Genomic DNA, 13,455 nt, shown 5'->3' on the forward strand with positions numbered 1-13,455 from the left:
CCATACACGATTGGTTACACCGACCAACACTAAGTCATTGTAGGACCCCGGGGACTACGCAGGAGTATGAATACCAGGAGGTGGCAACCAGCAGGGACTGGCTACCAGTCTGCACTGAAAAATGTCTACTCTGACTGCCAGCACCTCCATCTCCTCTCTAGTGTCATCATCTCTTCCTCTTATTTCCTAATCTCATTTCCTTCCTCTTATAACCTACGTTCTGCTTCCCTTAAATCCAAAGCTGGAGTGTTCCGCCCTGCACCCAGCACCAGATGGCCTCAGGATGCTTGGACCCAGCATCCTTTTCCACACCTGCAACTTCATTTTATTTGAATCAGTGGCGATGCCCTCATTGTGTCAGTTGTTAAATATTTTGATTATCATTTCTGACTCCTCAAATTCAGGCAGATATTTCCTTCTGGAGCATCTTAACACAGTGCCCAGTGTCTTAGTCTGTTCGGGCTGCTATAACAAAACACAGATAGTCCCCAGCTTATGATGGTCTTTGTGATGGTGCAAAAATGATACATATTTTGTATTTTGAGGTTTGATCTTTTCCTGGGCTAGCAGTATGCAGTGGGGTTCTCTCTCGTGATGCTGGGTTAGGGCATCGCGTCACAGCTCCCTGTCAGCCATGCAGTCACAAGGGTGAACAGCCGATACACTGCCATTCTGTTTTGTACTTTCAGTACAGTATTCAGTAAATTACATGAGATATTCAACACTTTATTACAAAATACACCTTGTGTTAGGTGGTTTTGCCCAACTATAGGCGAATGTAAGTGTCCTGAGCATGTAGCAAGGCTAAGCGATGATGTTAGGTAGATGAATTCAGTGCAGTTTTGACTTAATGATATTTTGCATTTATGATGGATTTATCTGGAGGTAACCCCATCATAAGTCAAGAAAGATCTGTACCATAAACTGGGTGGTTTATAAACAACAGAAATTTATTTCTCACAGTTTTAAAGGCTGAAAGTCCAAGGTCAGGGTGCCTTCATGGTCAGGTGAGGGCCCTCTTCTGGCTCACAGACTTCTGACTTCTTGTGTCCTCACAGGGTAGAAGGGCTTTGGAGCTTTCTCAGGCCTCTTATATGAGTACTAATCCCATGTATGAGGGCTCTGATCACCTCCCCAAAGCCCTACCTTAAAAGACCATCACATGGGGCTTTAGAATTTCAACATGAGAATTTGTGGGGGGACACAAACATTCAGACAGTAGCACCCACGTACCTCAACGGTTGTGAAATTGCAGCTTAGTTTTCACAGTGGTATCTAAATGCTTCCAAATTAAGGCATTGCCCTGATGGTAATAGTCTCTGTCTCCCCATCTCTCTCTCATCCTTCAGCAGTTCCTTACCCTACCCCTCACCTTATTTTTCTATTTCTTTCCTTTGACTGGCTATGTTCTAAAATTTATTACATTTTTAATTTTTATATAAAAATTCAGAAGACTTGTTCTCTTTTTAATTTTTATATGGATGAGTAGAATAACTAGATGAATTTTCTTATTTGACCCAGCTGTTATTTCAGTAAGAAAAGAAGTTTCCTGTTCTTTATGGCTTCTTGGTTATCTCTTTTATTGTGTAAAAAAAAGAAAAAAGAAAAAGAAGCAGAAATGAGGACGTCACTGAATATCTTGTCTGTCTCTTCCACTTTTTATATCATAATTTCCCTTATTTGTGATCTACTTTTCTACCAAATCCCCACCTCAGGTTCTTTGTTCCTAAAGAAAACAGCAGTAAACAAGCGAGTCCCTCATTTTGTCAGACTTTGTGGAAGAAGAATGTGGATAGAACTAACAAGTAACTTACCCCTCATTTCCTGGGGACTGGTTCTTTATGGCTAAATTTTTAACAAATGTTTTGAGAAAAACATTATTTTTGAGAAAACTTTTTTTTCTGTATTTTTTTTTTTTTCCTTAATGGAGGTACTGGGGCTTGAACCCAGGACCTCATGTATGCTAAGCATGTGCTCTACCACTGAGCTATACCCTCCCCACAAGAAAACTCTTATTTTTAACCTACCATTCTTTTCAAATTGCTTTTTGATCTAGGAGGAAATTCAATATGAGATTAAGGAATGAGGCAAAATGAAGAATCCCTCACGGAATTAGAAATGTGTTCGATTTTTGCACCCAAGGTTCAGCTTGCAAAAAGTATTGGCCCACATAAATAGAAAGAAGTAAACACAACCCAATTTGCCTACTTGTCTGCAGGCCTATGTGTATTTTAAAAGCATACCTGAAAGTATTATGGGCCTGGTGTAACTACATTTGCAAATAAAATGCAGGAAGCTCAAGAGTATAATTAGGTGGGTTAATTTTCCCTTTTTCTTGTAATGTCTGTAACGTCAAGCCTCTTTGGCTGACTGTACTTCCTTGTAAGCCTTCCTCTGTGGGGGAAATCAGTATTCCAGAGCCACCAAAGAAAATGAGACTGTCTAAAAATAGTTGCCTGTTGACAAGACTGTAGCAGATTTTTTTTTTTTCCTGGTAATACGAAAGCTTTCCAAAATGGAATGAGGTCAAATGTGACAGATGTGGCCAAAGCCACTTCTAATCTGTAAATCCCTGCAGTTGTGCTATTTTTAAATGGATATTTTGAAGGGACTGAATTTATGGCATTCTCAGTATTTCCCCATAACTCTTAAGCATTTGGGGGTACTCGGTTGCATTCTGTGCCTTGTTGATCAGTGCCCTGTTCAATGGTGCCCAATGGGCCCTACTTATGAGAGTCTCTAATGAAGTTCTGTTTTGCCCTGCTTTTATTTGCCAGGAATCATTTTCTTTCTTTTATTTTTTAGGAATCATTTTCTAACCACCCAAAATAATAAAATTGGTTTACTCTAATATTCTTTACAGCTGTCCATGGGCAGTTCCCAACCTGCCCACTACCACCCACGCCCCCAACATTTGGCAATGTCTAGAGGCGTTTTTTGTTTTCCCAACTGAAGAAGGGGAGCGGGAGTGAGGGCTAGTGGCATCTAGTGGGTAGAAGCCAAGGGTGCTGCTAAACACGCTGCAGTGCACAGGAAAGAAGGATCTGGCCCAAAATGTTGATAGTGCTGAGCTTTGAGAAACTGCTTTGGAACAACGTTCTCGACCTTTGCAGTGTATTAGAGTCACCTTGGGGGGCTTGTGCCCAGATTGCACTCAGACCAGTTAAATCAGGATCACTGCAATGTGACCCAGGTCTCAGTATTTTTCTTAATCTTCCCAGGTGATTCCAGGACACAGCCGAGGCTGAGGACCACTGCTTCAGAGCAAACATTTGAGATAGCAAGACTAGCTTAGGCATCGTCCTGGATGATGTCCTTATTACAGGACCTGAAAGGGCATGATTAAAATGTGGTTGGACATATTGGACAATAGCCCATTATAGTATAATAGTGAGGGTCAAGTGAATTTGGGATAACTTTATATTCTCTAAAGCTGGCGCTTAAACCCCAAGAAACTGCTATCCTCATTGCCATATTGGAAGTTTGTTTCCCGTGGTTCTTTTATCCTTCTGTTAAGTGGAGATAACAAGTATTTCCTGGCAGCTTTAGTGAATAAACTTCTCTCTGATAACATGTGGGGTGTTTGGAACATCAGTAGTTTGCTTCCCTTGAAGGTTTCTTGTGTATCATTTTACTTGATGAACAAGTCACATCATTTTTATCTAGCTGAATGGATGTGCTATGCAAAGTGTAGGATATCAAATATCCACTCCAAGAATATTTTATTCGAAGTTTTGTTCTTGCAGTATAGATTCAGGTGCCAGCTTTTTAGAATTGTTCGCCAGGAATACCAGCTTTCCAGCCTGGAAGACCTTGGTCCCCAGGAAGTTGTAGCCCCTCTGGCTGGAGGAGGAAGCTCCAGATACCATGGGAAGCTGAGTTTGGGTCCACCCTCCCTGCTGGGAGAATCCTTACCCATGAGTAGATCATCGTCCAGGCAAATTACAGTGAGCCCTTAGTGTCATTCTTAGACTGTACTGTTCCTCCAGCCACAGATATTGTCTGTTCTCTGCTAAACTCCTAATCTAGATCTGAGCCCCAGTGGGAACAGGGATTTGGGCAAGAAATTTAAAGGAACTTAAAGTCTCTGTGTTGTGGGAGACTCTGGGCATTAGTGTTGCTTTAGTATTGGGCCTCAAGGTGCAGGAGAATAGAGGACCAATTTCACACCACTGCTTGGGAATGCCCTGACATCCATTAGGGTCCTTGAGAATTGGCAGCTTTGGTTGCAGGGGGAGATAGCACCTTTGTCATGGACAGCCTCGTGATGGGCATTCCCTTGTGGCATGTTGGGTTATAAGGAAGAAGCCTATTCAGATGATCTCAAAAACAAAGGAGGTTTATACAAGAATCTTTTGGAATGTAAGAAGAGCTTAATAGTCATATAACCAGGGCAGCTCTAGAAACTCTCAGAGAAGTATATGGATCCTCATTCTGGGGCGTGATCATTCATGTGGTTGGGCATTTCAGATACTACTGCTGTGTAGCAAACCACTCCAGACTCCCTGGCAAAAAAGAATACCATTTGCTTATGCTCATGGACTCTAGGGCTCAAGGCATAAGGGGAATGGCTTATCTTTGCCCCCTGATGTGTGGGGCCTCAGCTGGAAAGACTCAAATGGCTGGGGACCTGGGGCTGGGGAAGCCACTTCCAGGATAGCCTCTTCGTTCATACTGTCACCCTGGTAAGAACCGCTGAAAGGTTGGGCTTCCTTTGGGACCGTTGGCCTGAGTGCCTACACATGGGCTCACTAATGTAAGGACCAAAAGACATTCAGACTTTTTATTTGGCAGTGCAGTGTTTTGAGAGGGCACGTCCAAGAAGTAATCATTCCAAAGGACCCAGGCAGAAGTTGCAAGCCTTTTCTACCCTAGCTTGGGAGTCACTTCTGCCAAATTCTATTGGTTGAGGCAGTCAAAGCCCTGCCCACATTCAAAGGGAAGGAACAGAAACTCCACCTCCTCATGGGAAGAGTACCAAAGCATTTCTGGTCATTTGAAAAAATTATTACACTGGGCCTCCAGTTTCACTTCGTTTCTTGGTTTAAAGTTTTGAACCAGGGACTCTGTCTCAGTTCATTATATTTGTGTAATATAGATCAGTTCCTCTGGTCCTGTCAGCTGTGGCAAAGTGGGCAGGCTTATGTATTTAGTAGAACTTCTCTTACCTGGCTCTGGAATAGGCAGGTTCTCTAAAAAAGTGTTCATGATTGAGGAAGAAATAATGAATCTCTAATGTAGGCACTGCCAAGAATGGCAACCATATTACTGCCTTCCATAAGCACTTTGGTGAAATAGAGGGACCTTGGGCAAGAGAGAAGGAACAGGGGAATAGGGTGACTGAAGCCCATGGGAGGTACAGGATCTGCCAAGAGCATGGCGTTCGAGTTATTTATGTTCGTGTGACATCTACCAGAAAGTGAGGTCTGGAAGCATTCAGGTTAAAGGATAAGTGAATGATAATGAAAAAAATCAACCTTGTTCTTGAAATGAGAACAACTCTGACCTTGAGCAAAATCAGAACAACAGAACCACTTCACAGCTGCTATAGATTTCCAACTTTTAGAAGCATGTGTTAAATATCAGATTTTCTTGGCTTTTAGTTTGTCAGTTCCAGTCAATAATTAAGAACACTGAATGAAACATCTTTCCTCTGAGATTCTCAAGCTGCTTAACTGATCGGTTCAGCTTAGCTGAGCATCCTGGGGTAGTAAGCAGTGGAAAAATATGGTTCTAATTTTGGTGTGTGTGTTACTAGAGCAGGCACTGAAACAAGAAATAGACTGATTTTTAATCTTCCTTTCTGCTTCAGAGAATTAACTCATGGGGAGGTTAAGCAACTTCCTCAGAGTCTCAGAACAACTTAACAGAAGGGCCAGTCTTTACCCAAACTTTCCTGGGAGCCAACATTTATGCTCTACTAACCAGCTTCAGATAGAGTTTATAGTGGTGGTGCAGTTAGCCAGAGATGTCTGTACGATCCTTTATGCTTGTGAAGAGGTTAGGGAATGTCAGTGATGCCATAAACTAGTTCTGTGGATCTCCTAAGCAGCAGATTTTAAGGGTAATCACACACTTACTAGAAAAAAAAAAAATTTACGATGGAATGGGAGAAGGCATGATTCTTTTGCAGAAAAGATCAAACCAGAGCTAACTAATATAAAACCCGACGTATTGATTAAAGTGAATGTTGTTACTTCTTAACGTCAAGGGGAAGAAGGGAGAAAATAGACTGAAACAAACAGAACAGTTCTTTAGGGAAGCCTGACATCTAAGGAGTATCAGGCCTTCCGTGCCTCATGTGGAAGTCTGCCTTTCCTGTCGGTGTTTCTTCATCTGTTTATTTACCTGCCCATTTTCCCTTGTTTTCTTTAATTTTTATAGCACCAAGTCCTGTAAACCCACTATGATGCCTGCCCTGTATGTAGTAAGTGCCTCTGGAGTGGGACGTCTTAGAGAAAAACGATTTGAGCATTTCTTTCCACTCTGTTAATACTCCAAAACAGTATTTCTCACCCTCACAGAGCCAATATTCTTTTTCAAACAAATGCTTTTGAACACTCTAGTTACCGTCCTGAAATGAAATGTATAGATAATAGAATCTACCTCTATGCATAATGCTTTAGAAATTCAGTGAAATGCCCTAATAATACAAAGGGGACAATGGGAAAGTAAGTATAGTCAAATTATATGTAATTCCACATATAAATATGTAGGCACCAATACATTCGAAGTCCTAATGGAGTTGTCAGATGCCTGCACTTAATGCCCGCGGTGCCTTCTACAGGTGCGGGCTGACAACTGGATTATTTTGACAACTCCAATACGAGTGGTGCTGTTGTTGGTGAAGTGATTTTTTCCAAGATGGGACTAACTTTTCTTAAAGTTCTAAACAAAACAAAGTGCAAGTTCCTCTTTATTCTCACAGTGGTTGCATTCCTGGAAAATTCAGTGTATAATAAAGCCGTTCCAAAAATATTTTTTGTTTACATGTAAAACAGAAGGTCCAGACTCTTGTGATTACAAGCAGGTTTTTCACCTGTGTTACTGGAAAGCTGTGTGGGGTGTGGGGAAGTCTTTGTTTTACAGGACTGTATATTGTGTTGCAGAAGCTCTAGTGTCCCTGACCCACATGTGTGTGAGCGCGCTCATGTGTAGGTCAGCCACAGTCATTGTGACAACCAAAAATGCTCCCCTAAATATTCTCAATCCCCCATGCAGAGCCAGTGCTCTTGACAATGTGGAACAGAGGTGAAGAATTAAGTTCAGGTGAGAGATGTGAGTCTTTCTGAGTCCATTTGAAATGTTTTTGATTGATTTTCTTTAGTTTTAAGATGTTGAGAACCAGTTTCATTGTCAAATATTGGACCCTTCAGACTCTAGGATCTTCACAGGAAAAAGAAAGATGGTGTGATGGCTTAGATATGGCACATTAAATGTATAGCTTTCACAAAACCATCTGAGTTTTATTAGAACCCCTAGGATTTGGTTAGGGAAAGATGACTCCCAATTGCAGACATTGGTTCAAGCCTAAACACCATTTTAAGGAACCTAGAAAACAGGTTCACTTATGTCTTGGGCTATTTTATGTAATTTTGTGTGTAAAAAATAGTGTAGCTATTTTATGAAATTATATATATATATGTGTATCTGTATATAGATATAGATTATTCTTCCTAGAAGGACTCTAGGTCTACACTGAGTCTGTTAGGATCTCCTGAAGGTCACACTGTCTCATCTGTGGAGTTCTTGGAACCTGGCCCTTAACTGTATTCCCAAGGGCTGTGGCCTATGGGAAAGCCCCATAGGAGGAGCCAAGCACTTCACACGTTCGAGTCTCTCAGCAGCCCTAAGCGATGAGTGTTTCACATGGGGAATGTTTACATGGGGAAACCGAAGCACCAAGAGGTTAAACAACTTGCCTAAGGTTCTGTAGCGAGTCAGTAACAAAGCTAGAATTTGAACTCAGGCAACCTCTGTTACCAGAACCCAAGCTCTTAATCATTATACTACACATGTTTAAGAAACAACCAGACTTAGTAAAGAATATGGGTTGGCGATTCGTAATTCACAAAGAGACGCCTCTTAAATACATCCTGCTCCCAAGTCTGATCAAGCTAAATGCTTGGAGGTGATCATGGCTAAGAAACTGGTAGTTCTGTTACAGCTTTGTTCCTTAAGTGTCTGCAGGCAACTCCCAGTATTTCTTCGTATGTAACCAGACGCACATAAAGAGCACTACCCGTAAAAGTGGGAAAATTTTAAGTGTCGCTTTGACTCAAATTCAAAAGTTGGGCCAAGGAGTCTCTATTCCAACTGACAAATTCAATTCTGACTCATTTAAGCAAAACAACCACAACAGGGTGTGAAATTTACTGGTCCCGAAAGCCCACGTGATGCACTTGACTTAGAACTGGCTTGAGCCAGGTCTCAAATGATATCGAAGCTCCCTCTCTCCTTCCCTGAGCTCTGCTTCTCTTTGCATGTTAACCTTATTCTTGTCCATTGCAAGTACTTTGCAAGTAGTTTCCTCCTTAGAGTGGCAAAAGATATTCAGAGCTTGCAATTCCAGAGGAAGAGAGAGACTCTCTTTCCTGGTATCCACAGAAAAAGATTTTGATTGGCCATCGTGGGTCACATGCTCATCTTTCAACCAAGAACAGTGGCCAGGGAGGAAGAACTCTGTTTGGCCAGCCTGGGCCATGTACTCACCTGTCTCATCCCTCTGCAGAGAGTAGGCAGGCACTGTGGACCTCAGGGCTCAGAAGACAAGTGGCTCCTGGGGGGGGGGGGGGGGAAGCAATGCTGGACAGGTGAAAATAACAGATGATGGCTTCCAGAACCCAAACTGAGCCAGAACCTGACCTCTGCTATTTCTGCATGGCCAAGCCACTGAATGTCTGACTTGTAACTGAATTATTGATCGAGGTACAGTGTACACTGCTGTTACCACAAGGCTTTTTTCCTTTGCATGTTTTGTTTTGTTTTATACATGAGGATGTAGAGTTAAAAACAGTGCCTGGCATCAGGTAATAGTTCAGTAATTGTTAGCTGATATTATTATTCTATGTTTATAAATAAAAATGATATTTCTGCTATTGCCTCCATAATGAATGTCTAACAAAAAATTTATTACCAGGCATATTGGTCTCAGGTGATGCCTAGCAACAATATCCCAAGGCTTGTCAGCAACTCGGTGACTTATGGAGCAGGATTTCCTAATCTCGATTACTCTAGGGTTTGATAAATTATCTCATTCTCTACCACAGAGTTGGGTAGGGGGAAAGGAAGTCAGATAAGAAAATATGGGATCTGAGTGACAACCTTTCATACTAAAGAGGGTCAGAGGAGAAATGGTCACAAGGTGGTAAAAAAGTTGCCTCTTGCCTGCCCGAGATCTGCCAGTTGGAAAATATTGTTCTGGTCATGATTTTAAACCATCCACAGCTGATGGCCTATGCTGGGGGAGCTTTGTAAAACTAGATCTCTCAGGACGCAACCCTGGAGATTGATCTGGTCAACGGGGAGGGGCCCAGATGCCCAGGGTAAGTGTGATGAGTAGCTGGACATGAAAACTGCAGTCATCAACCTCTGTGGTTTACAGATGGGCAGATGCCACAGTAAGAACACAGAGCAGTGGTTCAGGCACATTCACACCATAAAAAAATGAATATTTGAATGGTATGTACAGACATACAGGTGTTCACACCTGTCCCTCCTTTCGAAGACAGAGCCTTTCTGGACTCTTCCAGTAGCACAGCTAACAGGTCCGCCTCAGTTCCTCATTTTTCTCTCATCAGGGACTCATACACAAAGCCTGCTCTTTCCTCCCCTATACCAACCCCCCCCCGCTTCCCCCTTTCTTCCACTGCTCATTAATTTTGCTTTGAACCTTTTCTGTCTCATGCCTGTGAACAAATTCATCCTGACACCTTTGCTAGTCCCTTTGCAAATCTTACTCAAGATTTACTTGGAAGGAAAATATTCTATTTATCCATGAATAAAAATAACCTTAAATATAGTTGAGAAATTATATTCATTTATGCGAGAAGTAGTTACCGGGCACCTACTACATGCCAGGCACAGTTCTAGGTTCTAGGAATTCAACTGTGAACAAGCCAGACAAGTTCTCTGCCCTCATGGAGTGTACAGTGTCGTGCAGGAGACCACATGATGACCTGACAGCAGGCCGAGTGGAGGTAAGTGCCGTGGAGAAATTAAAGCAGGTCGGGGCACTGGAGCTTGGTGGGTGGGGCCAGGAGAGGCCGAGGTGAGCGGGCAAGGAAAGCCTCTGAACAGAGGCCTGATGGGGTGAAGAAGTGAGCCCATCTCAGACCTGCAGGGAAAGCGCTCCTAGCCCAGTGACCAGGAGATGCTGGGGCAGGAATGAGTTCGGCCCATTCAAGGAATGACAGCATGAGCGAGGCAGGGGGCGCGAGGGAGGAGGAGAGCCATGAGGCTTATTGCAAACCCTATTCAATGGTGGTAGAAGGTGAAGGACAAAGGTTGACAACTGGATTTGGCAAGATACAGGCTGTCCGTGTTCTCCACGGGAGCAGTTTTGGTGAGAACACAAACCTCTGAAGTGGGTTAAGGAGAAATTGTGGAAGGTGAGAAAGTGGACATTTTAAGAAAAGACAGATTTTTCTTGCGATTTGCCGTAAAGATGAGCAAAGAGAGGCACCAGTAGCCAGGGGGGTTTAGGTATTTCGGTAGAGATTTGTTTAAGATGAGAGAAATAACAGCATCCCGGTATGCTAAATGAGTGACCCTCTAGAAGGGGAGAAACTGACAATGCAGGAGATAGCGTAATAATTGCAAGATGAAAGCTCTTGAGTAGATGAGGAAGTTAGGAACAAGGAGGGAGACAGGCAAGAATTTTTTGATTCTGGCGGGTAATAAATTGATCATGGGAGAATTCCTGAGTTTTCTCTGGTTGCATCTCTTTTCTTAGTAAAATGGGTAAGGTTATGAGCTGAGAATAGCAGTGGTTTTGGAAATTTGAGAAAAGGGGGAAATACGCGCAGTTGTCCCCCCAGAGACTGAGAGGCTGAATTAACTAGGAAAATACAGTAGAAACGCAGTGATGAGTATCCTGAGATTTATGGTCATAAGTTTAAGATGAGTCAGGAAGATTGTGTTCATAGAGTGCACATGTGAAGGCAAAAGAAGGTTCAATTTAACCAGATTTGGAGATTTTCTAAGCCAGGCAACAGAGGGAAGAATAAGGGAAGAATTTCTGTGTTTGGCAGAGTAAGAGAGATATGAGGACTTAAGGGAGGAGTGAGGGACAGTGAAAAAGTGGTAGAGCTAATGGATCAGAAGTTCTTTTGGGCTGAAGAATTACTGGAGTCCAAGTGCCAGTGAGAGTGATCTGGAAAGTTAGGAGGTGGTAGTTGGAGAAAAAGATGCTTCAAGTCAAGATTTCGGGGGTGGTTCAAGATTCACTAAGGGCTTCTAATGGATGGTCTCTGGTTGGTGGCAATGCCAGTCGCAGAGAAGGTGAGAGAGAGAGAGATGCTAGTCCTCCTGTCCAGCAGGAGGACAGTAAATGCCTGCAACATAGAGCAGGGGGTCGAACAGTCTAACTGCAGGTGCTTCCAAGGAGCTGGATGCTTGCAGGAGAGGAGGTGGTGTGGAAGCAGCATTGAGGAACAGAGAAGAGCTCAGCCCTGCCCTTAGATCTTTGGGGTTAGGGGTATGAGAGAAGACAGAGCCAGGCTTCAGGTGGAACCTAGAAGTGAAGGGAATGATCAAAAAAGAGTTTTGAGCATCAGGAGATTTTGCCAGTAAGCAGTTCCAGTGGACACAGTGGAAAGGTTGGAAAGGGGACAGACAAAGGGAGAAATAGGAAATGGGGGACAGCTTAGGGGATGTATAGAAGCGAACTGGGATGTGTCCTGATGGTGAGACTGGGACTTTTCATGATGATGGGGTAAACAGGGACATGCAAAATGGTGAATGTTGATCTTTTAGGGGAACTTGAGTGTGACCTCCTTTTAGAGACTCTTTCTGGCCCAGAGATTGCTGGTTGCCCATCCTTCTATCTTAGAACCTCTGATTTTCATTTGGGCACAATGCTATCTAGAATAAAAACCAAATTCCCCAGGCTTCCTTGCAGCCACATGGGGCCTTGTGGGACTTCTTAAGACTGCTTGGGATTCAGAGGCTAGGACAGGTTTGCCTGATTACCTGGCTTGGGCCATGTGCTGGTTGCCAGCTGTCACAAAGGGAGTATCTGGGCTGTTTGCAATGCATCAGGTCAAACAAGCTACATGCCCAACGATAGGGAACAACTGCAGTAAGCTAAAGGTTCAAGATAACCTGTAATAACCTAAAAACCCACTACTAAGGATCAGTTAGAACTTCAATGCTTATAAATAAGCAATTAGATGGAAAAATGAGATGTCTAAAAATAAGAATGACCTAAATGTACTGCAACCTTACACATAAAAATTGAAAATACAAACAATAAAGGCAAGCAAACATAATTGCCTTAAAATGTATTAGAAAAACATTTAAAATAGAAAACATACCACAGATCCCCCTAGAAACTCAGATTTGGGGGAGTTGTGGTTTATTTTTTAATGTTTTATCTTATTTATTATAAAAGCAATGGAGTTTTGTTCTAGGGAAATCAGAAAGTACAGACTACCAGAAGTAGATTTAAAAATCCACAATTCTGTTTAGAAACAAATACTGCTTCTACCATCATATATATATTTTTTGCCAGAATCCATTTTCTATACATATATAGTCATATCTTATTATCTTCTGTAAAGCTGGAGTCATTCTGTACATGCTGTTTTATAACTTACTATCATTTATTTAAACCACCCACAAATTTTGGATGTTTCAGTTATTCCAGTGAATCCCTATTATGGGCTTTTAATTTGTTCTGGCTAATCCTTCATGTACTGTTAGACATTCAGGTGGTTCTTACTTTTCACTATTGACAACAGTAGGAATACTCGTTTAAACACGAGTTAGGAATTACATGACGGAACAGAAGTAATTTAAGCCAATACAAAAAAAGTGAAGTCTATAGAGGAGGTTCTTCTAACCCGCCTCCACTTAGCTGACTTGTCGGATTAACTGAGTGTTTCTGGTCCGCTGACTGACACCCATGGGAAGCTGAACCCTCCCCAAAGACAGCTACTTTCTTGAACCTACTTTGCTGGAATGTCAGCTCTGCTGGGGCTAGGAGTTCTGTCTTATTTAATGATATATTCTCTAAATGCTTTAGAACATGCTTGGCATTTATTAAATGACTGAATGAAAAAAGTAAAGAAGGGGAAATATGTAAAAATCAAAAGTATTCTGCTTGCAGATCATTTTTCGCATGTGTCTCTAAATGGATGACGTTTTACTGTGCTCAGCGAATCTGAAGCTGGACACCCAAGATCAGTGGTTCTCAGACTTAAGCACGCATCAGAATCATCTGGAGAGTTCGGC

At 42.3% G+C, this 13,455-nt stretch overlaps 1 protein-coding gene and 1 long non-coding RNA gene across 4 annotated transcripts in view; one reads left to right on the forward strand and one right to left on the reverse strand.

Annotated features, from left to right (window-relative positions):
• PPM1L (protein phosphatase, Mg2+/Mn2+ dependent 1L) overlaps nucleotides 1–13,455 on the forward strand; it is a 261,588-nt gene that overhangs the window by 189,660 nt on the left and 58,473 nt on the right. The gene's annotated exons all lie outside the window — the stretch shown is intronic.
• LOC116281225 (uncharacterized) overlaps nucleotides 1–13,455 on the reverse strand; it is a 44,283-nt gene that overhangs the window by 423 nt on the left and 30,405 nt on the right. The window contains exon 2 of the long non-coding RNA XR_012072308.1: nucleotides 8,713–8,779. This is a non-coding gene — a long non-coding RNA (uncharacterized lncRNA). The remainder of the gene's footprint in view (nucleotides 1–8,712; nucleotides 8,780–13,455) is intronic.

Source organism: Vicugna pacos, chromosome 1 (genome assembly GCF_048564905.1).
Source record: "Vicugna pacos chromosome 1, VicPac4, whole genome shotgun sequence".
NCBI lineage: Eukaryota > Metazoa > Chordata > Mammalia > Artiodactyla > Camelidae > Vicugna > Vicugna pacos.